This window comes from Falco punctatus, assembly GCF_963210335.1.
Source record: "Falco punctatus genome assembly, chromosome: 3".
NCBI lineage: Eukaryota > Metazoa > Chordata > Aves > Falconiformes > Falconidae > Falco > Falco punctatus.
Window position 1 is genome coordinate 6,394,525 of NC_137582.1, and position 27,315 is coordinate 6,421,839.

Sequence of the window (27,315 nt, forward strand, 5' to 3'; positions counted from 1 at the left end):
GAAGAGAGGAACATATTATGAAGGTCTTGTGTTGTCATGTTTATATTTTTTCTATTTATTTTCACTTCAACTGATTTTTTTAACATCCTCAAGCTTATCCTGATAAACAGCTTTATCAGTAAAAAATAATGCTGGAGACAATCTCCCACAGAAGGTTGCATCTTTCAGCAAAATGCCAAAACAGACTTATTATGCCAGGTTAAGCAATTTAACTGCAACCAGCACTGTACATAAACTTCTATGTAGTAGCATAGGGATGTGGCGATGCGGAATATCACGTGTTGTGACGGAAACATAGGAACTAAGTAGAAAACTGCCCATGAAGGGGCTGGCTCTGCTACTAGTATATAAGTACCTGTGTCTTTCAATAAACTGCCGTTTTGCCTTCCTCTCCATGAGAGTCTGAGTGCTGATGGTCCCTCAGGTGCTGCGCTCAGGTTTGGACACATCATGAGCTACAACAAGTGGTGACCCCGACCCCATGGGTGCCAATGGGTGACCACCCCCACCCCTCCCCCCCCACCCCCACCCCCCAAGGTCAAGGTCGGGGTGTGTGTGTCCACATGTCGCCCCTCCTCCCTTTTGTAATTTCAGTCGATTCGTGGCTTTTTTTAAAATCGATAAATATTGACTGGGGGTGGGGGTGGGGGGGGATAATAAAAATGGAATGAAGGGAATGACCCCAGAGGCACGATTAAAGAAAGCATGTTATGTTTTGAACTTTCTGAAAATCCCTGCTGACCATGCGGTACCTCCCATTGTGTGACATTTTGTGTCAATTGGTGACAAGCAGCAAAAGCACGAAGGCATCTTAGTACGTCTGAAAGACCCTCGTACCGGGCATTGGTCAGGACCCCATGAATTGTTAACTTGGGGGAGAGGTTATGCTTGTGTTTCTACAGATGAAGGTCTGCTATGGATACCTGCTCGCTGTGTGCGGCCTGACCTTAGGGTGCCGGATCGTGCCACCAGTCAACCCAACAGTTAATGTGTGGCCTCTTTTTGAACCAGTCCTTGTTTGGTGTGCCCTTCCTTGAAACTGACTTGCAAACATTGTTGCAAAAAAAGTGAATGTATGCGGGGAATGAAGAATGAAGAATCTTACTGAAAGTCTTGATATTTTCGATAACTGATTACCTCTGTATAATGTTAACCCAAAAGAAGTCAATATTGTTAGCACTTTGAATGTCGATACCTTGTTTGTTAGGCAGTTAAGAAAATGAGTCAAATTTGCCACCATTATATACAAAACAGAGCAACTATTGTTTTTTGCTGTTGGCTCAAGAACATGGCTGTGAGGATTTTGATGGTATGTGCTGCATGGATTTTAGGCGCCCCATTGCAGCAACATGTTACCAAAATCTGAGAAAATATCAGCCTTTTTGGCATCAATTCACTCAATTGGCAGTATTGTTTGTTTGCTATTGCCTTCGTTGCCGTCATGTTTGCAAGGGCCCTGCAGAACATGACAAACCTGGTACTAGCTGTTAAAAAAACAAGGGGGAATTGTTGGGGTCTGCAGCGAGTCTGCAGACAAGTTAGTTGACTTCAAAGAGCTTAGCAAAAACTACAGGGATATCATTTTCAAAAGCTTGAGAAATTGTGGCAATGTGTCTACACTGTCAAACTTCACCGCTCTGGTAAATGGGAGTCAACCCACGGGGATTGGCTCCATCAGCGGTTTGGCAAACAGATGTTACAGTCTATGAACCTTTTAAACCTAATTCTAATCTGTTTGTACCTATTGATACCTATAGTGGTGTCTTAGTTGTTACAGCTAAAAGGAGAGCCTGTGTGAAAGAAACAATAACACATTGGCAGACAGCTATGATGTGGCTAGGAAAAGCAGATAACATCAAAACGGACAATGGACCCAATTTTGTGGCCCAATCTGTAAAAGAATGGGCAAATTGTTGGAATATCACTATCACACATGGTATCCCCTATAATACAACAGGTCAGGCGATTGTAGAGCACGCTCGCTGTACATTGAAAGAATCTTTAAATCGCATCATAGAAAAGAAAACACATGTCCCTTTAGATCAACAAGATACTGTCTTAATGAAAGCGCTGTATCTCTGGAATCAATTTGATAGGCATGGCACAGATTGTACACCCATGAGAAAACACTATAAACTTCCCATGACTGATGTAAAAGCAAAAGTGTTAGTATGTTTTCCGGGAACAGATACATGGTTGCCTGGGTGGTCAGCTGTAGTTTTTGGTCGGGGGTACGCAGCTGTATCTCATCCTGATGAACCAGAAGTTAGGCGGGTCCCTCCGAAATGTATCAAACCTGACCTTAACTGCGATAATAATGCATGACTTTAGATTCTTTACAGGGAAAAGGAGGGATCTGAAGTTTTTAGCACTGCTACTGGTTTTGGTGTCCTTGGTCAACGGTGATCGCCCGTACAACTGGACACTAATACAACCTCAAGAATCGCGAATACCACAATCTATAGTGACTCCGGGTGCTCCCTCCTTCAATGTCATGGTCCGTCAGCTGATGGGCTCAGATCTACTGGATGGTTGGCGAGCCCCGAATTGTGCTAGTAACAGTAGCAGATGGGACACCGGGTAGGAATACATATTGGTGCCCAAGTTCAAATCCCGGTAGAAGTTATTGTAATTCCCCTGGTTATTTTTATTGTACCTACTGGGGCTGCGAAACTATTGCCACAGCATGGACCCCGAGTCAACCTGATAGATTTCTTATGGTAACGTGGGGTCCCTTTGGCTGTAAGACCCCTTCTAAAACTGATGTTGGGACGGTATGGCACCGTGGAAGTACCTCTGGATAAATGTCACTAACTCATCCAATCCAGCTTGGTTTACTGGCAAAACTTGGGGAGTAATGCTTTGGACATCAGACACTGATAGGGGCACCCTTATTAAAATCATAAAAGAACCCCCACGGTACACGCCTCAACCTCAACCCCTAGGCCCCAACGTAGTAATCTCAGGGCTTCTACCCCCACAGACCCGCGCCCCTGACACAACTCCTGAAGTGACTAAAGGTACAATTCCTGTCCCTCAAAGGACTCATACCGAAAGCCCTGACCCTTATCCCCTTTGGTCCATGATGCAGATGATGTATTTCACCTTGAATGAATCTAATCCAAACCTCACTAACCCCTGTTGGCTCTGCTATGACAGCAAACCCCCGTTTTATGAAGGTATTGCTTGGAATGGCACCTATAATTTCTCTACAGCAGATAACCCCGGTTCATGTAAGTGGGAGAAGTCTAATATCGGCCTCACGATGACTGCGATCAGGGGGAGGGAACCTGTCTGGGCCGGGTGAAAAGGAGCTGGGTCTCGTTGTGTGCTTATAACATCTCTCAACAGTCCTTTAGTGGAAACGTCAAATGGGTTATTCCTGGAGAAGGAGGGTGGTGGATTTGTTCCAGGAAGGACCTCGTACCGTGTGTATCACTTGAACCTTTTAATAACATCACTGATTTTTGTATCCAAGTTTTAGTTATGCCAAGGTTTCTATATCATCCCTCGGAGGACATATATGCACACTGGGAAAAACAACCATCACCTGTCTGGGTCAAGAGGGAGCCAATAACGGCCATAACGGTCGCAACCCTCATGGCACTTGGAATCACCAGAACGGTGACTGGCGTCACCTCCCTAGTTCAACAATGGCTGGACCTCCTTGCGCGCAGCAGTTGATGTGGATTTAGAAAGACTTGAGTGATCTATCTCAGACCTAGAGAAATCCCTATCCTCGTTATCGGGGGTGGTCCTACAGAATAGGCAGGGCCTAGACCTTCTTTTCTTACAAAAAGGAGGCCTCTGTGCAGCCCTGCAGGAAGAGTGCTGTTTTTATGCGGACCACACAGGCATGGTTAGAGATTCACTAGCAAAATTGTGTGAGGGTTTGTTACAGCATAAACAAGAACGTGGGGCACAGCAAGCATGGTATGAATCCTGGTTTAACCAATCACCCTAGCTAACCACTTTATTATCTAGTCTTGCTGGTCCTCTTCTTATTCTGATGTTGCTTTTAACTTTTGGACCTTGCATTTTTAATAGACTAGTAGCATTTATTAAGTCTCGCTTAGACAGTAGAGGCACAGTATGTTTTGTCGGCTCACATGGCTGACCATCATCACCAATGTACTTAATGTTGTATCTTTGTTAGCATGGAAGGGGGGAATTGTAGTAGCATAGGGATGTGGCAATGTGGAATATCACGTGTTGTGACGGAAACATAGGAACTAAGTAGAAAACTGCCCATGAAGGGGCTGGCTCTGCTACTAGTATATAAGTACCTGTGTCTTTCAATAAACTGCCGTTTTGCCTTCCTCTCCATGAGAGTCTGAGTGCTGATGGTCCCTCAGGTGCTGCGCTCAGGTTTGGACACGTCATGAGCTACACCACCTCTAAAATTTTTAGTCACTTCATGAAATTACTGTTTTCAGAGAAGAATAGTCACACACACACACACACACACACAATATATATATAAAACCTTCCTTTAGTACTTTTCTTATGCATTGATGACAACAGGCATTAACACCTTCTGCTCTAGGGAAGGCATTTCAACTAGTAATGGTCTAATTTACACTGAAAGTTGTATTTTAAAGTCACATTTACACTTCACTCCTCACTTGTACTAAGCAGACAGATAGAACACATAAGTCTTTGGGTCATTGCATATTGGAGTATTATTATATTTTATGTTTTACAATTGAATTTGTAGATGAACTTGAGCAGTTCTGGAAAAGGAAAAAAAAACTAACAAGAAAAAAATCAGAATGGGGAAAACATTTTTACCTCTGCTATGGAAAGACGAATAGGGGAGAGATGAATTCTAGAGTAATTTTTCAGTAACATAATGTGGATATTACTTTGTATGAATATGATTGTCTGTCTATATGTATGAGTGAGCTTATATATACACATATATTAAAAAAAACCCACCACTTTATTATCTATAAGGTTTACCAACAGAAACCCTTAGGTACCAGTATCTATTCAAATAGATATGCCCATCTAAGAGAAAAAAAATCATGTCAGACTACAAGATACATTCAGCTATATGCAAACATATTCAGTATGATCTTGCAAATTGTTTTATGTTACTCTAGCATCCTGCTGTTAAAGGATATATTTGCATTTTGGTTCAGTTTCAGTTCATGAATCATAATTCAAACTAAGAGGGATCCGGCCTGAACTTTGTGTAAAAATCACTTCCAAATTTGGGATTTTACATCTTTGTTAAAATTCCACAGGAATGGAAATGCAGAAAAGAGTGTTGCGAATATCACTGTTCTTGTGTTCCAAAGAAATCATGTTGACAGTATTTCTGCAGGGGAAGCGAGTGCCTCTGCCTGGAGTCAGCCCACTGCCTGTCACAGGGCACCATGCAGCAGAGGAAATCCAGGAACATTAACTGCTTTCCTTTCACTCCCTGCCCCCCACCATCCCCATTCAGACCAAAGCACTTTACAACACCCTTTGCCCACTCTAGCAAAAATCATTAGAATACTTTTTAGCAAATTTTAGATCACCAGTAAGAGCTGAAGAAGTGACAGTGTCTTGTCACAAATTCAATATCTTTTTCTTCTTGCTAGTGTGCACTGTTTTAGCAGGCAGTACATTTTCATAGCAGTCCTGTGACTTAAAGTATGAGCTTATTCCTGATATTGTTCATTTTACCATGGAATTTGACACAGCTCCTGTCATAACACATACTAATATACCTTCATCAAGCTTGGAATGAACTCCATCATTTTAAAAGCATTTGCTTTTAGAGTCAGTGTGCTGAGCATTTCTCCCATCACTTCTCACAGGGGAATGACAGGCTGTACAAAGTAAGCCTGCACAAACACAGATTTTGATATTTGTGGGAGTAAAATGATTATAACATTGTTCACTGCTTATAGTTCTGTCCTTCAATTTACCTTTTGAGTTACTGGTAGACATTTTGACCACATTAGAAACGGTTTATGATCTTTTAGAGTAGTTCAAGAATATCTCTGGAGCAGCACAGTGTTCCAAAACCAGTCCAGGATCCTGACAGCCTTCCTTTCCCTCCAGCAACAGGAGGCAGGATGACCCTCCCAGACACTGCATCACGTAAGTACATATCTGGCACTTGCTACTGGAGAGGTGAAAGCTAGTTTCATGAGTAAAAATGGAGAGAAGGAAATTAGGGCTGGGATTTTTGTCACTTGAGAATTGCTCCTGCAGCTGTCAGGAAGCAGGCTGCTAGTTGCTAGGAGCAACGATAATAATACTTACTTCTTATATAATGCTTTTCATCCCTAGTTTTTAAAGCTTTTTACAAAGAGGGTCAGTGTCATTATCACCATTTTACCGGTAGGAAAAGCACTTATTTGAGCATCAGTTTCCCCAAGGATGCCCAGCAGGACAGTAGTGAAGACAGGAGCAGAAACTTGTTCTCTTCACAGGCTGCACTTCCTTAAGGACAGCTAACCATTTAGGAGCCATTAATTTCTATACCTTCACTGTTTAAATTAATCAGAAATTTTCCTTTTAATTAGCTTTTACTGCCCCACACTTTTCAGACATATTAAAGGAAGATGCCCTTCCATGGGACACCATGAGTAAAAGACCCTTCCCAAATTAAGGTTGTGCTTTGGTCAAGTATGTGTTTCCGAGACAGGTTCAAGGTAGTTGCGAGGAGAAGTTAAGGTGCTTTCTCAGGCTTGCTTCCTTCTGGAAAGCAAAAGAAGCTTTTAATTCCAGCTACAACGTAAAAAAGACAAAGAAATGTGGAGTAAGCCCTAAAACCTGCAGGAATATGCCCCGATTTGGCAAATTAGCTTTAACCTAGAAGTTAATCTTTCATTTAAAGCAGAAGACAGTGGTACAGAACGGGCAGACAGTGGAAGAATAGGAAATTGTGGTACCGAACACCAGCCGGTCTCCACTCCTTAAGAATTATTATTTTTTTTTTTAATTTCTAAGAACTCTGCTCCTTGCCTTTCCATTTCATGTCTTGATAAGAAATTATTTTCTGATTGCTAAAAAAATTGCTTTTTCCTTAGTAGTTCTAGATTGGCAATGTAATGACAAATCTTTAGAAACAAGCCTGACCAGCACTCAGCAGAGATGCGGAGAGAAAACAAGATATGAAGAGGTTCTTCAGCCCCATCCTCTATGTAAATGAAGGGCTTTGTTCCAACTAAAGCTCAATTTAGGATATAGAATGGACAGCAGGTAGCATGGCATCATCCATTGGGATCTAGAGTGAGACCAAAGGGTGTAAACAGCTTCTCCACCTGCTAACACATACGCTGCCATCTGCAATTTGTTGACCAAGGGAAAAGTTTGAACTTTCCCAAAGCAATGGCAGTGTGCTTTCCTCTGTGCCATAGCCGTGTGCCTTCAGAGGTCCTGTGCAACAGTGCCAGAATATTTGTTGTCACTGATGTTCAGCCAGCCCTGTACTGTTTTACAGCCAGCATTTGCACAGCACTACCAGTAAGGGCCAGATTACACCCACTGCACTTTTCTTCCAAAGTCAGTGACATGCTGCTATACTTCACATCACCAAACTCACTGCAAAATACTATGAGAAATCATACACTGTAATTTTTTAGAGGAAACACAAACCTCATGTTAATAGTCTTTCTCTTGATTTTATGAAAAGCCCTTAAAAATTAAATGAAAATTGGTTTTGCATTACATCATTAATCCAAACATATGCCTGTACAAGTGATGTAATCTGACATAATTTATACCTGTATTTGAGAGATATAAAGGAAAACTCTTTTGATGTTTTATACCAGATAGTTGCATGTAAATTAAAATCTTGATCCTAGCAATCCTATAAAGCAGGTTTAAATAAATGTCAAAGGGTTAGATAGTATTGTATACTGTGAATATAATTTGCAGAAAGATTCTTTGTACACATTTTAAAATTATCTTACAAAAACTATGACTTTATACTGTCTTACATAGAGGGGGGAAAAAAGTGATACATTTCTACCTAGCAAATAGAGACTTTTCCATAAAGAAGATTTATACACTTGTAATAGAAGGAAAGCCTGAGGAGAGAAGTAGCATCTATTATCCAACTATATTAGCTGCTTTAATAAAACCAGGCATTTTTTAGGCTTATGAATCCCTATTCATCAGGACTGTCAAAGACTAGAAAAATCTCTAATGCCACTCTGCAGTGTAAGCTTTTAAAGTCCAAATGCCAAATTAATTTTTAAATGGTTTATTAACAGTAGTTTTCGTTTATAAATTACAGATCTGGGGTATTTTGGTAAGGTAACATTTGCAAGGTAGATGTGCTGATATAAACTATAGCTAAATTTAGGGACATTTGCCAATTGATGCTTTTCTTAATTCACTTTTGTCATATATGCATAAACATGGCAAATCAGTCAATAAGAAAACATCCTTCTAATCTTGCTTTTCAGCCAGTAGGGCAACACACTGCCTGAACTTCATAGTTTAGGACTGTTAGCATACCCAGAGAGGCAGAAGAGCAGAATTTCAAAGCAGCTAGTTCAAAATAAACCAGTTTGCAACAAAGTAGTTCATAATTCATATGCATAACACATACATAAGCTGAATAAATTCTGCTATGTAACTAAATAAAAATTTATTCTGTGGCTCTTGCAATATATGGAGTTCTTTAAAGTATTGCACAGAACTTCTGCGAAGCTAGTGGGTCACAGCAACCAGGTTTTGGATTTTAAGAAAATTCCTGCCATGCCATGGTTGTCCTGTCAAAGATGGGAGCTGTGAACTGCCACATTGCAGCCCTGGATGGCTAAAATCAAGAGCAAAGGCATAACATTTGACTCCCAGCCTTCATTGTTCCAAAGTCAGTTACACTGCTGATTCAATAGAAGTCTCACCTAAATCCAGGTTTTGCTTCCCAGTAATGCTCGGATGTGGAGTACTGTTACAGGCAACTCTCTCAAGTTGAAACATCATCATGAAATCAGGCCTGAATGATTTTGTGGATGCCTGCAGTTACATTTAGTGACAGAATTGTTCTAAATATCCTGGTGAATCAGGACACTACATACATAGGAGAATACACCTATGAAAATGGACATTCATTGATAGAGCTTCAGTATTTTCCAGCTTTGAGAAGAATATGATAAATGGGTTATCGCATTATCCTGAGCAGCTCCAGATTTCATTTTCTGTTCCCTCAAGACAAATTATTTTGGATGTGGATAGCCATCTGTCCCATAGCATCATATCCTTCCCTGAAGAGTGTGACTAAGTGAATGATGTCATGATGAACCTATACAAAGTTCCTTTAATATACACTGCTTAAAAATATAAATATAGGAAGCATAAATCTACATAATACATAAATCATTGAATCTATGTAGTGCCTATCAGCAGATCTGAACAAAATGGTCATGTTCTACCAGGTTCAAGAACAATTCCATTTTTCCTTGAGTTTCATTTTCTCCATTGTCCTCTCGCCATCTTTTGCAATTAACCCCAGGGCTTGCACTGTCAGTCTGAATATATAGGACGTTGTTTACTGTTCTATAATACCTTGTGCACCCATATACGAGTGTAGTGCTAATTCTGTAGTATTAATTTTCTCATTGTGTAAAAATGCAGAAGAAACATTGGATGTAGTTCTGCTTTCCAGAATATTGTCACTGATGATGATTTGATACTAATCTTTTCACACAAACAGCCAAACCTGCAGACTGTAAATAGAACAGACTGAGAAAACTAATGGTCTTTCCCTCTTCCTCCTGACACACAAAGAGATTTCTGCAGCAGTTCAGCTCTTTCAGGTTGGTTTAGATATTGGGATACTATTATTTTTTCGAAGAGATGCTTTATAGGACAATAATTGGATTATCTTAAATGTTTCCACTTCTCTACATTCATGTATAAAACTTTTGATTCATTCTCATTTCAGGAATATAAAAGACCTATTTTATTGGTTTTGTTTTAACTAAAGAACATGCTTTCTTTTCTTTATATAACAGTAATACCAGTAAGCTTCTTACAAGCAGCCTCTAGAAATGAAAGAGGAGAGCTTAGTTCAGTACTAATCGTGCTCTGTTCTGGACTATCATTTTAAAAGCCACTAATAGATCTATCTTCCATGAAGCTTTTAAATTCTCTTTTGTTTCCATTTGTGTTTTGAATAGCTTCTATTTAATTAAGATATGAGCTTGCACTTGCTTTAAGCCTGCTAACAAATTTTCTCAAAAAACTATGAGATCAAGTTTTAAAGTTTTTAAAATTTATTTTTTAATGTTATCAGTATAACTTTTCATGCATAAATAGATTTTAAATAGTTAATTTTTGGGGGGGGAAAACCCAAAAACAAACAAGACACCAAAACCAACAACCTGAAGCTTAAATGGCATTGACAACTTATTGAAGTTTAGAAGGATATAATGTCATTCACAGATGATTAATGTAATGTTGTTCTAGTTTCCTGAAAAACCAAGGACAGTCATTAAAGGCTGTAGGCATTCTTGTAGCACCTAATTGCTTCAGGATGGAAAAATAATAGAAAATAGATTTATGGTTTTTTACACTCATACAATAAACCAACATTTGGAGAAAGAGCAGGACAAAAGAAGAATACTTATACACAAGTACTTTACTGATTACTGCGGATCACAGTCTGATTACAGTTTGGGAAACCAAAATATATCATAAAATAAAGAGACACAGATATCAGAATGACAATACGAAAAATAATAGATGTGTGAGAGGATGAAAGACAATGGAAATTTGTGAGTAAAAATAAAAATAAATAATTTTGATCACTTTTTAAAGATGACAAGGGTCACAGAATGCAGCTGGACTGATCAAGGCACAGACAGTGGACTGTCAGAGATGTGGCCAGTGAACAGGAACAGAAACTGGATAACTAGAGGTCTGGTTATGCATCTGCATTATGCTATTGGTTTCAGTAGTAGGAAGAATCGCAAAACTAGAACACGTTAAATTTGTAAATTAGTTTTGTTGATCATCGGCTCAATAGTGATTGCTTTCAAAACTTTTTCAGCCACGTCCTATAAGTATTTTATTATTTGCATTAAAAAGGTGAGTAATTCCCAAACCAGGCTTTTAGTTTTTTAAACTAGCTTGTTCTTAAGAACTCTGTGTAGCAAATTCAAAAGAATTTGAAGTATGTTTTCTCCTAAAAAGTGAAATTACATACATGTTGTGATGGCTAACAGACAATAGAATCCTACCCCAACAAATAGCTCAACAAAAATGGGGATTCCAAATTTATTAACTGTTAATGACTTCAGGATCATATTTGTTCAGTCCTCTAGTAGAAATATTGTTTTCATTCTTAGTTGTGCCTCTAGCGCAGCATGGAAGCAGGAAGTCAAGCTGTGTCCCTTTTCTGCCCATGCATCACCCACAGTTCTGCAATTAGAACTTATGGAGTGAAAAGGGAAACGGAATGAAAGAGAAGATTTTGTAGTATAAAAATACAGCAAAAAGGTAAAGCTTCTTCTGATATCATATAGGTTAAGAAATAATCCAGTCAATCCAGGCCTCTTTGTGAACTACAGAATGTCTAAAAACATTAAAATAAATAAAACCAAGAAGTGTCCTTTAAAAACAAGCAGCTTTCCACAGTAGGAAAGCACCATTCAAATTTAAGACCAACGTAAAAAAGTCTAAATACCAAGTGTGGTCTACAAGACATTTATCTTAAAAAAACATAGGGTATTCCATTTAAAAATTAGGAATAGGGATGTATTAAATGAACACGAGAAAATTCAGTATCAAAGCACTAATATTTATTAAACTGGAGAGTTATCTCCCCAGGAAAAAATGTAGAAGTTTGTTTACTTGTTACAATTTAACTAATAGAAGAACAAACAACAATGCAGTAGAGAGCTATTCTACTAAAGCATAAGGGATACAAACAGAATGAAGGAAAGACAATATTACACTTTTACAGCAGTAGCATCTGCAATATTAAATAAGTGTACATAGATTCCTTTTTTTTATTACACAGTATTGAGATGCAGAACCTGGTCCTGCAGAGCTTTTCCACTGGCAAACCTTTGTACACCTGTAAAACAACCCTATCAAATTGCCTTTATAGGGCAAAATTGTGGTTTTTGGAATAAAGGTCTCATTTTGTAGCCCTGCTACATACACATAAACTCTCTGGGGCATGGTAATACCAAATTTACAATCCTGCTGTGCTTTTTTATGTGTGTGTTTTCAAAAAGAAATGTTTATGCTAATACAGCAAAATGCTTGAATCAGCCCAGTATGTGTCATTTATGTTTTGTTGCATTCATAAGGAACTTTAAAAAAATATGGTGTTTCATTGACCTTAATTTCAGCATTATACAGAAGAAGCCCCTAGAAAATATTAAATAGCTTGATTACATGTGAAAAATATTAAACATGACATTCGATGTATCAGTTGTTAATAGCATAAATTTCTTGTGCTGCTTCTCGGGATGTAATCAAAGAAAAACAAGTCACCAATATGTCAGTTATGGAAATTTAAATCTCAGTAGCATATACACATTTTGTACGCTACATTCATATATAAATATTATCATTCCCATGTGGACTTTTTCTTCATTCTTTACAATATTTGTGTATAATACAGTGCTGAAGTATATTTGATATACTGCCATCATCATACTGGGATAAAGAGAGAATAAAAAATGTTCTAAAAAAAAAAAAAAAGAGAGAGAGAGAGAACTTCATTAGGGTAGGGTTCTCTGACTGGGTTCTGCTGTTTCTGTCACACTTCCTTTGCCACCCAGAAGGCTACCAAACATATCACCCACAGGGAAAACCGCTGACATAGTTATTTTGTTATCTGCATATACTTTCCAAAGATGTCTAACTTCTTGTGAAGTCATGTCTTAGTAATAATTTTCATGCCAGCAATTAAATTTGCAACCTGGTATTCCTCTCCTTAAAACATGTAACAAACCACTTAGAATTTATTACTGTAAAACAATATTGGGAATCTACTAAATGTAGACAAGGGAACAGAGGAAGACTGTACAGGTGAACACAAAAAATGGGATCGTGAGTCTCAGCTTGTTACGTTATAAGCAGAAACTTTAGCAAGATGTAGCCCAAATTTGAAAGACAGAAATGGATTAGATTGGTAGGGTAACTAGGATTGCTATGGAGATATTTCAGGAAGATGGGATTATCAACAATGTCAAGTATTGAAATGAGGACTCTTCGTTAACAGAGAATAAGAGGACACTAACTACTTTAGTGAGAGCAGTTTCTATGGAAGCTGCAGCAGAACCCTTGCTGTATTTGGACAAATAAGTTGCTTCAGGGTAAGAAAACACGTGTAAGAGATGTGATAAGCAACAACAGATTTCATATCCCTGCAAAAAAAAAAAAAAAAAGAAAATCAAGAGTTCAACATTAGAGAAATTCATGGTACTATAACACACAAATCACCCAGAGCACCATGATGCAAGATTGAAAGAGGATAACGGGGAGCTTACTTCCATGTTATATTGTTTTCTTTTTGACCTTTCTTGTCTTGTCCAGATTCAGAAGTATATGCAAGATATTGTTAAGTTAAAAAATAAATTAAGAAAAACAGAAAGCAAGACAAAAAGAGGTAAGGATAAGCAGTAGGGAGTAAAAAGGTGCAGGCTTTTTGTATCTTGCTGGAAGATGTAGCTATGGAGGAAAGGTGGGGAAGAAATCTGTGACAGGAAGACAGGCTATTGCATTTCTTTGTCTTTCCCAAAGATGTGCAAACTAGATTTTGTAGTTCATAGGATTTACCTGTGGGAGATTCTAATAAAAAAATTCCGACACTACTCTCTAAAGCCAGTCATTTCACGGCAGTATCAAAAACTAAAGGTCACGAAAGCCATAAACATTTAATACATTAAATGTTTATTACCCATTTGTGGAGCACAGTATTGAACATAAGGAAAATAATTGCTACCTCAGTGCATAATTACAGTGAGGTTACACAATCTTTATATACAGTTTAATAATTACTTCTTAAAGGGATGGGAAAGTTTATAATATGTCAAAAAATGTCTGGGTTCATGCTTAAGCATGTTCTTTTGTGCACTAAGCAAGAGATTAGCATATAGAAAATGTTGTTTTATTGGTAAAGCATCATGGGAGTATTCTCAGATATTGTGAAAACTTAAATTACTTTTTACAGTTGAAGGGCACAATCTGCATTTACTGAGATCAATCACAATGCAAAGTTTTGTTTCATTATCATTAATATTATTGCTGGCTAGAAGGAAAAAAAAAAACAGTAAAAAGATGAAAGAAAATCTGCTATACTTCTGAAACCATGGATGAAAGTCTTACTATGTTGTTGCTTTCTCTGTTAAGTAACACATTAAAAAGGACTAACATAAATGTACGCTGCAAAACAGGATGTAATTTTCTAGGCTGCTTAGTTAAGTGGCAGCAACTTTACTGATATTTTGATTAAACTATCACCAGTATCGCTGACAACTATAACTAGATAAAGACATTAATGTTAAACTTTATTTTTAGGTGCTTTTTAATGAATTAAGTGGTTCTGCTTTTACAATAAAGGGGAAAAATCAAGAGCAGCACAGTTCTGTTTAATTTTCATATTTGTGTTAAGATGTACTCTCATTATACTGAACAGAGTCAGTAGATTCAGATTTCATACAATTTTAAATCTAAAGAGTTTTAGAAACCTATAATATCTGGGAGCAATTTTTTCATAATCAATATACGGTTCTGATTGTCTCTGGGAATATTAAGCTCTCCCAGGTTTTATATGAAACCATTAATCTGGCAGAAATTTGTTACTGCAGTTTAACTAAATTAATGATTTTGCTAAACAGCAGTCATCAGTAACATGTTTCTGAGAAAGTCATGCCTTCTTTTCCATTACATACATATTCTAAAACTAGCAGATGAGATTTCTTTTTTTTTTTTTTTTACTTTTAGCAAAAGGCATTTTAAGGTGATTTTCAAGCTATTTAAAAAGAATATGAATATACAAATATCTGTACTAGCCTTATACATTGCATGCTAAAAGTGAAAAAAAAAAAAACAACCAGAAACCAACTCTCTTCACTTCAGAGGCAACTGCTGCTAATATAGACATCACAGATCACTATTGTTTAATAGGAAAGAGTTTATTCTACCTTCTTTAATAAAATGTAGGTAAACATATTAATGTGAAAACTACTTGAGATTGCTCTATAACATATATAATATTCCATACTCATACAGTGACAGACAGCTTTGCAAGCTCATAAATACCATGTAGGCAGTAATACCTGTAATCTTAGTAAATAAATAATAACAGCAATAGTCAACAACCTACATATTTACGTAGATTTTGTTTTTGGTATCATCACCTACAGTTTATTCATTCTGTAATTCATTCCACATGCCTTAAAGTTTAGACGTTTTTAGCTTTGTGGGCCTCAGTTTCTTAAGGAATTTCTGCATTATTTTATTGCCTCTGACTCTTTAGGTATGGAACAAAAACATTTTCCTTGTTTCCTAGATAGCAAACTGTGGAACAGAAAAGGAAAATGAGTACCTAAGTAATTTGTTGCAATTGTGAAGAGGTTTAACATGCTATACTTCAGGACTTTCTTCCAACCTCGGTTTTATCACAATTTCAATATTCAGCTATCTTAAGCTAGATTGAGTATTAGTTATATGGAATTTTCAATGTCTTACTTCCATTAATTATTCAATGCAAATGTAAGTTTTAATAGTTGCTCACCAATCCTTCTACAATTGCATAGCTAACCAAATGCTTTGCAACATTTAACTCTAGTGAACACTCTGAACAAATCCTGATTTCTGAAAGTATTTACAGTATTTGTAAGCATTCAGGAAGGGTGAGGTTTATCCCTTTGCAGCACAAAGACTCTGAATATTAGTGGATCTCATAACCAGCAGCTTAAATAAACACCTTCTTCCTGCAGGTCATCATTATACACTTACTTTGGTTTTTCATCCGTTATATTATGTGTTTTGTTTCCAAATTTACATTTCATTTTCCCTCTTTTGATGAATAAAAGAGAAGAGAGCACTGGAAGAGAGCGTGGGAGCTATTAACTATGCCCAACCTGCAATCACAACCAATTTACGTCTGACTCAAAGGGCCCATAAAAATCAGGAAAAGCTGATTTCCAGATCTTTGTGACAAATCAAAGTCAGGATAGTAATCATCACTACTACAGCATGCTGTAAGAAGAGACAAGACATCAAGGGCACAGTCAAAGTCTTGTGTTAATGCAATAACAACAAAATTAAGTGATTTTGTACTGGTTTTGGTCTTTGAACACAGCTTTCTGAAACAGAAAAATAAGAAACAACTGCAAATTATGTTTTAAGCATTATGTAAGACTTATTGAAGTACAGGTGATCAAATGGGTATTCTCAATAACATTTAGATAAAAAAACTGCTTGTGCAGGTAAAAACAGGAAGAAAGGTCCATGAACATGCCTGAACTGGGAACCACCCAAAATTCAGCTAATTATTGCAGCATTTGATTAGCTCTAGTTAACAGATTATAATGGTATCATGGAAAGCACAAAACCACACATACTTGTATTTATTTCATCTTCTTTTAAAACAGTTAAAGTTTAATATTAACAGAGATATGCATAAGAACCCTTTCTTTATATGCAGCTGAAATAAAAATTACATTGGAAGATTACAGAAATTGCTAACTAGTCTGAAAGGAAGTCAGGCTCATGGAGGGCTAGGAGATGCTACAAAGAACTACGCCAGCAGAACCTATTTTTTGTCCCCTAGTGTATAGGTATTACAATGCAGCATTTAATTGCTATTTACATACTGTCTCCCCAGAGGACCCTCTCTACCCTCCCATTTCATGTACAACATAGCTGGCTTTGTAAAGGAGGAGTCACCTCACATTTCCTATACTGTCATTGTTTAATGTTTGTCACATAAATTATTTACTGCGCACACTGCAGATAAAGCACTGAACAGTTATCCATGTTCTCCCTATAGGTCTATTCACTGTATGAGATAGATCTGGCATATCCATCAGATACCTTTATTCAAGAATTCTTCCAGAGTATTCCAGAGTAGGAAATTTAGGTTGCAGCAGACAATGATATATTGTGCATATTACATACTTCTTCATCTATAGCATACTAATTGCAGTCTATCTCAGGCATAGAAATCTTCTCAAGAAGCTTTGCATAAGCATTGGAAAACACAGGAAACATGACGCATTACTGTCGGATGTTGCTGTGAATTGGTGTGATGTGTCAGGTAGTTACTAGATATTCTTTTAGTCATTTCATTTAGTGGTATAAAATCAATAATCTTGCAAAAGAAAAAAAAAAAAAAAAAGAAGAAGATAAGCAGATATTAGGCATTGCCATCTAATTTGTGAGGCATCCTGACTATGAAAGTATTAAAACCTATGATCATAAAGTGTGTTTCTAAATCCAAGGAATTATTTGTGACTTATTTGAAACAGTATTTGAAAAAAAATAATAATATTATATATATATATATAGAGAGAGAGAAATGGTTCTGAGACCAGGGATAGGAATCTGTGCTTGCCTTTTTTCAAATAGGTGCACCAAAAAACCAGGTTGTTCAAATACAATCACTTCAAAGTTCTCTCTCCATCACATGAACCAGTTTTGTTTCACTTTTTTTGACTGATACTGGTAGAGTTTCAAAGATAAGAATGAAATGTTCCTATTAAACATTACTGTATCCACCTCTTCACATCTCCCTTTCCCACCCCTGCAATAGCTAGAGCAGGAGGTAAAAGATACTACAGGCAATTCTCGGAAGTGGAGACATGACTTGAGGCCGAAGCCTGGAAAATTCTTTATTTTTATACACACACACATACACACACGCGCATACAAAGTGCACCATTAGCTCTCTTTTAAGAGAGAAATAGGATCTCTGATCAGTTTCTGTAAAATAACATTTAACAGGTGCTTAACTGCCCAGCAGAGGTGGAGGAAGCTGGGACCTCGTGAATACGTATTTCCTGGAGCTCTGCATTTCAGTGATGTGACAGTGATGTGAACCAGGTCACATCATGGCTTAACCCCAGCCAGCAACTAAGCACCACACAGCCGCTCATTCACATCTCTCCCAGGGATGGGGGAGAGGATCAGAAAAGTAAGAGCGAGAAAAGTCATGGGCTGAGATAAAGGCAGTTTAATAGATAGGGCAAAAGCCATGCACAAAGCAAACAAGTAAAGCGCTACTTTGCATCGTCAGGCAGATGTTCAGCCATCTCCAGGAAGGCAGGGTCCATCACACATAATAGCTACTTGGGAAGACGAATGGCATCACTCCAAACGTGTGTCCCCCTTCCTTCTTCTTCCCCCAGTATGAGCATAATGTCATAGAGTATGGAATAGCCCTTTGGCCAGTCTGGGTCAGCTGTCCTGGCTGTGTCCTCTCCCAGCTTTTTGTGCCCTTCCAGCCTTCTTCCTGGCAGGGCCTGAGAAGCTGAAAAGTTCCTGACTTAGTATATAACATTACTTAGTAACAACTAAAAGCATCAGTGTGTTATCAATATTATTCTCATACTAAATACAAAACACAGAATTGTACCATCTACTAAGAAAATTAACTCTATCCAAGCCAAAACCAGGACAAGAATGAGTGAAAGTTTCTACATATGCACTGCACAGTTAATAAATGCACACCGAGCCCCATACTTCCAATCCACACCAAATTCTCTTTGTCTGTGCAATCAGAGGCATGTAAATAATAAGCAACATGGTCTTCACAGTTATCTTTCAGAATGCTCAACATGGCTGCTACAATGCAATATTATTTAGCAAGAACTACTCATTTTTCTTCTCCCTTTTACCTCTAGAAAAACCTTCTGAACAGAGAATGGGACATACCCAAAACAAAATAAAGAAGGTGACAGTGTCTCTGTTGAGGTCTGGGATAATAAAATGAATGTCAGACCCCTAAAATTTACAACATTTAACTGGAAGGTGTCCAAATTTTTTCCCAGATGTTGTTCCAGGGTACTTACTGTTAAAATCCAATAAAAAGGTTTCAAACACCACAGGCTTAGGGCAACAGTCCCAGTTATTAAGAAGTTCTTTACATTCTGGTCAGTTGCTATGAAGTCAGAAGGACAAAAGCGTAAAATGTGTAAACATAAGTGGAGGCTACAGCCAAACTGTATAATTAAAATAGAATTTTAATTTGGAACGATCAAAATCATCAACACAGGATTGTATCTGTGAAACTACAGTGGGTTTCTTGCATTTGTATGGGTTGACACTACATTAAAGAAGTATTTAAGCCTTCTTATACGCTTGTTGGGCAGGAAAAGTTTAGGACACAACTGAAAAGCTTATAGGAATAGAAAATTAGAATAGAAAACAGATTTTCCCTATTTCCTAACTCATTTAGTAAGACTGCCAAGCTACATCCTCCATGATACTTCAGTGATGGATTTTGTCAACAGCATTCAACATGTTTAACATAGTGAACATTTAAGGTTTTGTTACCTTTTCTTTAAAAACAGAAAGAAAGCTATGTGATAGCAAAACATTCCCTTACAAGTTTTCTGAGATTAATGTACTGGGGTTTTTTTGTTTTGGTTTTGTATTTTGTTTTGTGGGGGTTTTTTGTGGTTTTTTTTTTGTTTTGTTTTGGTTTTGTTTGTTTGGTTTTTTTGTTGTTGTTTTTGAGGTTTTTTGGGGGGGTGTTTGTGTGAGGGAGAACAGAGACATAAAGAAGCTCTTTAAAAAAAACTGATTAGCATCAGTTGATGACATATTAACACTAGCCAGCATTGTATAACTCTGCAAAATTAATGCAATTTATTGTGCTAATAGAGTTGAGACACTGTCCATTATCTTTCACTCTGCATAAGCAGTTAAAAGCTGTTACAGGAATTTGGCTTGATAAATGTTTCATGAGCAAAAGCCAAGGTCTCCTTACCTTTCCTAACCAGCAAACTACCTTTCACTGAACTTTGTGTGTAACAGTTTGTTATTCTGGCTGATACTGGTGTGAAGGCTGCTAACCTGCTGTCCCTCAGAGTGAGCTGGGAGACAAAAAAAACCCAACCAAACAAACAACAAAAAAGCTATTCGAGTTATCTTCTTACTACAGTGAAGTTATGAACATTTTGATTTGCCATATGCCAAGAAGAAAAGCTTTGAGCAGCAATTCAATATTTACGAATCATTGTAATGTTTCATTCTCACCTGCATGATGTTGTTACTATGGCAACTAACCTTTCTGATCTGGTGAAGCCAAAATTGTTTTCAAATTTCAAAATATTTCAATAGTTTTTGTCTCAGTAATGCACTTTGACTTCACAAGTTTCAAAATTCATGAATGTTTAGGTCAGAACACTATGCGGACACAGTAAACAGGCAAATGGTAACATGGGACAGAAAGATCTTGAGAAACTGTGATAGGAGTCTTTGTTGGTAATTAGGGCATTCAGCAAGGAAAACCATTTGTGTAAACCAAACATGAATGAGCACATTTAGCGTGTCAGCTTCATAAGTAAGAGTGGTCAAACTAAAGAGCTGAAGGCACACCTTGACAGAGGGAGTATGCTGTTTAGCTTCCTTTGTTCTGCCTATTTGTTTACAGAAAGCATGTCTTTTTTGTGCCAGAAATCATCCTCTCATACTGTTTTTGAGGATTTTTATGAGAAGTTAATTAGCTTGCTTATGTAGAGAAATGCAACTTTATTGCTCATTGCACACCCTTACTCTTCTGTTAACACTATTGCTTAGAGACTCAAGCCTTTACTGTAACTATTGAAGGCAACACTAAGTATTCCCTCAGCATCCCCTGGCTTGGTCTGTAACAAGAGATACTCACTTCGTGTAGGAGTCTGGATTCCTTGTAAAAGTAACTTGCTTGATGGCTCCAGTGGGAGTCAGTTGCAGAAAGAATTCAAGTTAGAGCTTATAAATATGATGTGCAGCAGTTCTGTGTGCTTCACAGGGCAGACACAAATACAGAAATCTATATGCACATACCTATTTTCAGAGGCTACCTAATAGGTTTATACTGAGTTTAAATACATTTAAAGTATTCAATTTTTAAAATACATTGGGATCATTCTTAGGGGAAAATACTGTAGTTTTATATAAGGTAACATTAAACAAAGAGAGAGGAAATATAAAAGAGAGGAAATAAATGGCTTATTATCATAAGGCAATGAACCTCTCCTGGAAAAGTTCAGTAGATCATGGAAAACCTCAGACATGTTAAAAATATAAAGGCAAATAAACAGTTTTAGGAAGCACAGTTACTCATTTCTATGCTCTGATAATGTTAATATCTCAAAATATGACTCTTAAAGGTAAACTAATTTTGATACATAGGAGTTTCAAACAGACTGGAAGCAACTGGATTCTGTTCCTTATGTGTTTACTTACAGTTTCATATAAATATAAAAGATTAGTCGAGCAGGGCTTTAGTTCAGGCAGTTATTGTCTCTAAAAAAAAACTCTAAAAGCTTTTTTAGACTGTTTCTTGCTCCTCATTGCAGCCGCCAAAGGAGCTTGGCTCAAAAGCAGCTACCACAGCCAAATTAGAAAATCTGTCATCCTCATAGTGCAGTACATGGTAACAGCTATTACGTGACTTCAGGTGCAAAAGGCAGTGGGAGAACGGGAACCCACTGATGGCCCCTGTATGTTTTGTAGGAAGACTCCAGACCTGACAAGACAAAAATCAGTAAGCAGGAACAGAAGAGTTTAGAGTGGCAATGCAGAAAACACCAAGAAGCAGGAATTGTAATAGTTTGAGGGGACAATTATTTTAGTAGAACAGAGTAACAGCAGTTGGCACATTGTGAGTGTTTGAGATAAACTCAATTCTGAATGAACAAAATTCATTCTCTCTCTGGAGAAGATAATCTGGAGACAAAATAATTGTGACCTATCTGAGCACAAACCATCAATGGATATGGAAAAATCCATGAAGAGCAACAAAATGGAACAGCACAAGTGAGTTACAGTGAGAAATTGATTGGGATTTTTGGGGAGGATTACTTAAAATTACCTGCTTGGAGAGTAAATGTGGATTGCTTATTTCTTTTTTTTTAATTACTGTTAGTTTAAATTTCTTTCCAACACCAACGGCATACTATCTCAGCTGCAAACACACAAGAACTTCAACTATAATTGTAAGGTTATTTTTTTGTTTCACATGAATTGGGGTGGGGGTTGTGTGTGGGTTTTTTGGTTGTTGTTTTTTTTTTTTTGGGGGGGGGTGGTGGTGTTGTTTTTTGTTTGGTTGTTTTTTTAAAGTAAAGCTTCACAAACTTAAAACTTGAACTAAATTTAACCTGACATTATTTTTTAAAGAAGGGAAGGGAAAAAAAAAAAAAACCAACCAAAAACAGAAATGAGAAAAAGGGTAATCTTAATTAATAGCTCCTTGAATATCCCGAAAAACATTGTAATTGCTTAGGAGGAAGGGTACTGGGATCTCAGGTTTGGAAGTACTCTCACCATATTAAAACCAAAGGAACTCTTTGAACTACCAAGTGCCACTGTGTATGCCTCTTGCAGCATACTGCATGCAAAATTTATAAAAGGCCCTTTAGAAAAGACCTAAATTTCACATATCGTTTCAGCCTAAAGGCAACGAGTGTTCTGTTGTTGCTTTCAGTTTTACACTATATCATGCGAAAGTTATAGGTACATATCAACATGCATTGTATAATCCCACCATACTTCACTGAAATGTTAAGCTTTCAGCACTCTCGCCCACTATATGATAATTACAGCCATTCAGGCACTAAAACTGGCACATTTCTTTTGCATGGAACATCACAGGGTATTCAGACATTTCACACACCACCTCCTTCTGCAATTTTCTAAGTAGCACTAAGATAGATATAAAAAGTGAAGTTGGCAAACTGTGTGCCATATAAAACCGAAAAGCAGACCTTTGTCCCCAGTTCTATTTCTCACCTGCAACGCCAAACTCCAGACACTTGTTCTCTCTCCTCCCTCCCTTCTTCTCCAATCATACGATAATGTAAGATATTCCTCTTTGATCTTTCGAAACATATTTCAAGCTCTTTTGAAGATTGTGTATATGTAGTTTTTATAAACCCTTTTAAATTTTTTATAGTTTTAAAGGCTTCCTGAAGTATAAGAGGCTTTTAAAATTTAATATTCTCACAGCCCATCCTCTCATGTCTATCTTCAAGAATGCTGTGAAAATCATGCTGAGTGCCCTTGTTCTTTGTGTTACCCTCCTGGAATTTCATGGTTTCCTGCATGAACAGTCATACAAATTTAGTTAGTAAGGAACACCTTGAATATTTCCTGCTAGGAACTATGCCTCTGTAATGGACTGTCATCCTGATTTTAGGAAGCATCAAGAAATGGGTGTGTTGTGTCTATTTTTATGATAGCAATTACATAGCTTTACAAGAATATTTTTTCCTCTTCTTTAAAAAAAAAAACAGTATCACTTTTATGAAGATGTTAATGAGTAACTGGAATTGAGAAGATTTTCCTGGAAGTACTAAAAGCTTAAAGAAAATGTTGCAAAGAGTAATTACGCTAGTCCTGCTCTTAGTTTAGCTATCCATTTGAGTTTGAATTATATGTAAGTGCTTTTAGTTACACAAAATAATATATTCACAGAGATTCATAGAATCATTTATGGTGGAAAAGACCTTTAAGATCATCAAGTCCAACTGATATGCCACTAAAAAGAAGAATTTTTTATTTTTTTTTTTAAATATCTGTGGTGGCTTTTTGATGTAATATGCAAGGCAGAAGAACTGGGGTTAGGGAACTAGTGAATTGAAATTATATCTTTCAGAATTCATGTAGTTTCACCAACTAAAATCTTGTCATAATACTTAAAAAACATACATCAGATATCAGACAGACATCTGATGAGAGCAATTGTTTGCAGCCTGACATCCACAGCCAGCACAAGAGGATAACAATGTTACTGCTCCACTCTGTGGCTAAGTGGACAGATGTAAATGAAAGTTGCAATGATCAGAATGGAGGCAATTTCTTTTTCTTTTTTTTTTTTTTTTCAGCAATATCTTCTGCAACTTCCTTCCAGTAGATTGATTTAGATATTACTAGTCACATAGATACAACCGAATGCAATACAGTGGACTTGTATAGCTGTATATGACTGAACCAGTGGGGGCTTTCATGAATCATTTGTTATGTTTTTCAATTTCATTGATCAATAAGGTGATTTGACTATGATACTTAACATAAAATGAATTTAAAAGTTAGAAAAAATCCAGCATGTAATGAAATTAAAAGGTATTACAACACTACAGCATGTTGATTTCCTGTTTCTCTTAAAAATATCCTATTAGGATCATTTAGTTATTTAGTAGAAGCACATAAAATGCATACAAAGATCCAACATGAAGGAAATTTGTTCTTGAACAGCATCTCTTCTGTGCATAAACTGAAGTGTCATAGGTGTAAAGGGATTTGAACAGTCTTATGTACTTGCACTCAGAAAATAATGCATTTAAAAAAAAAAAAAAAAAGATTTGCTGATATAAATGTAATTCAATATTCAAAAGCAGCACAGGACAAAGTGCTTGGATATTCCTTTCTAGTTGTAAATGGAACATAAGCTTTCACGGGTGAACATGAGGTGAGATAGCACTCCATCATTTGAAGTCACCATTATCAGGGAATGCTCCTTCCTCCAAACTGCACTTTAGGTCACCTACAGATTATTGGGTTCAATAGCATCACATTACATGTTAAGAATAAAGCCAGATTAAGTATAGGCCAACACTTTTTTTCCATTATACAACATGTGACACTAGAGCTACACAGCAGCCTATTTTAGCTATTAAAAAGAATAAATAGCCCCACCCCAAACAAAAGCCATGAAAGGTTTGCAGGACTGTGCTAGTATTAATTTTTTAACTCTCAGCACATTTTCTATCAAAGTCAGGAGTGCCCACTTGTTCTCCTAATCATCTGCTCTGATACTGCTTATGACTTTATTCCATCTCCTCTCTATGTGCAACAGAGGATACCAAGTGGCCCTTTACCAGCAGCTTCTTCCTACTTAGCCTACCAGTGGCTTTTGAGAGGCTACATGCAAATACCGTGCTGCAAGATTACAGTCCCAATAGCAACCAGGGTAGACATCTGTGCTTTGTCCTGCTGCCTGATTCTGTAATGTGGTTATTAGTACACTGCCCATGCTGATTTACTGTGTAACAGACCAAGTAAATCACCACTATGCCTCAATCCAACATCTCCTATGATAACTTGTTTCACTTTCGACCACTTACAAGAAATCCCCATATTCCTCATTTGTTTGAGAAACTTCTCCATGCTGAACTAGAAAATTTTGAAGAGTCTTGATGCTGTTACCATAGGGGAAATGCTAGGTAACCATTTCTTATTTCCATGGGATTTATCTGAAATGTTTTATACCATAATGACTCTTTTTCCTTTGCTCTTATGAATTGTTGTCTGCCTTTGTAAGCTGAGTCTTGATTTTTTCACTTCTGTACACAAAGACAGCAATATATCCATTGCTTCATTACCTACAAGCCATACTGACACCAGCAATAAGGAAAGTGAAGGTGGTAGGATTTTCCTTGTCAAGCTTGGCAGCATCAGAATTGCAAGTATGAGCACTGTCTATTAAAAGAGCTCTTTTCTTTTGTGCTGAGAAGCCAGCCAGCATTTGTTCACTAGAGTAACACAGAGATAGGAGCTGCTGCTTTGTTGTTGAACATTCAAAGGTATCTATTTTCCCTTTGACAGGTCCAGCAACTCTTTCTAAGAATCAATGAGGCTTAAGCAGAGCTCCAGGATTTCATTCTAAGACCAGCACCATTTCTTAGCTGGCTCACAGAAGTGGTTTCCTTTGTGTTGATTTCTTACAACAATTTTTAATAAAACATTTGGGTTGACCTTGATACAAAATGGTGAAGTTACCTATTAATTTGTGTGGACTAATATACTAAAAAGTATAGGTAGTAGCTATTTACAGCATTACCTACTGCTTTTCATTTCAGTGCTGCCTCTACTAAATAGTCCTAGGATGACTAGCATGTATTAAAAAAAAAAAAAAAAAAAACAAACAAACACAACCCAAACAAATAATAATTTTTGGTTTTAAAAGTAAAAAAAAAAATCCAAACCCATGATATGCAGGGGAAAAAAAAAAAAAAAAAGTTTGAACCTTTTTGAACCTTGGAAGTCTTACCTTACCCCATTTATATTAGGAACATTCTTCCTCAAAGAACCCTCACAAAGTTAAATGAGAGTGGACAACATACTGCAAGGACCTACGCAGCATGGGAAATGAAATAGAATCAGTAACATAACAGGTCATTTCTTCCTTGATACTAGTGCTCCATATTTTACCTAGTATTTTCCCTGTTATTAATCCACATTAACTTTTTAGGTCTAATGATTAAAACAGAGGTGACAGAAATTTGTGTTAATGTTTATTAATTTAGAAGGGGGGTTATATTACTTTAATTTTGTTTATTATTTCTCTAACCAACTCCTGCAATAATTTATATTTCCTTGTGGCCATTTGTGATGAGAACTGAATATACTTGGGACTGTTTATATCTCTCTGCCTGAGCAGAGGTGGAATATAGTAAGGAAGAAGAGAAGAGTTCTGTGTAGAGGGGAAAAAAAAGCCACAAAAAAAGCCCAGGGAAAAAAAAAAAAAAAAAGACATGAGGGAAAAGGATTAAGAGAAACAAATGAAAATGTATTCTGAGCCTACTGTGAGAGAAAATAAGAAGAATTTCAATCAAAGTTTCTTAGAAAAGAGTGAAACACAGGAAATACTCTTATGGCAAGCAAATTATTTTCTTCATGTGTATATTCCTTAAAGGCAACATTTGCATACTTTGAGAATCATGCAGAATACTCTTCTGATCTGTTTTCAAAGTCCATGCAAGTACTTTGCAAGCCTGGCAGAAATTGTTAGCAAGTCTTCATCTGACTCAATTATTGGTTAAAAAAAAAACCAGGCTTGTTCAAACTTATGGAATTCAAGATTTCCAGCAATGGAAAAAAATAAAATAAAATAATCCAGTAAAGCCTGTACACCATCACGAGCTTTTTTGCCTACAAGTGGTAGGTGCATTTTAGGAATAGTTAGGGACATGATAAATTTACACAAGATTGTTGGTCAGACTGTGCAAGCAATACAATTCGATTTTCACAAAATGACAGAAAAATATTACCAGATACTGGATGGAAGCAGATTTGTGGAAACTGATGCAAGACTGGCAAAGATTGGGGGTGGGAACAGAGGGCTTTTGGAGCTAAATACTATTACAAAAATAAAGACGTAAAGTAGGGAAAGGATCTAGAATCTATAGC

The 27,315-nt window shown here is 37.0% G+C and overlaps 1 long non-coding RNA gene across 2 annotated transcripts in view; it reads left to right on the top strand.

Moving 5' to 3' along the window:
• The window catches only part of LOC308059857, an 88,244-nt gene continuing 60,929 nt past the window's right edge, over positions 1 to 27,315 (top strand). For both annotated transcript variants that reach the window (XR_013926464.1, XR_013926465.1), the window contains exon 1: positions 1 to 27,315. This exon is cut by the window's right edge and continues 34,786 nt beyond it. This is a non-coding gene — a long non-coding RNA (uncharacterized lncRNA).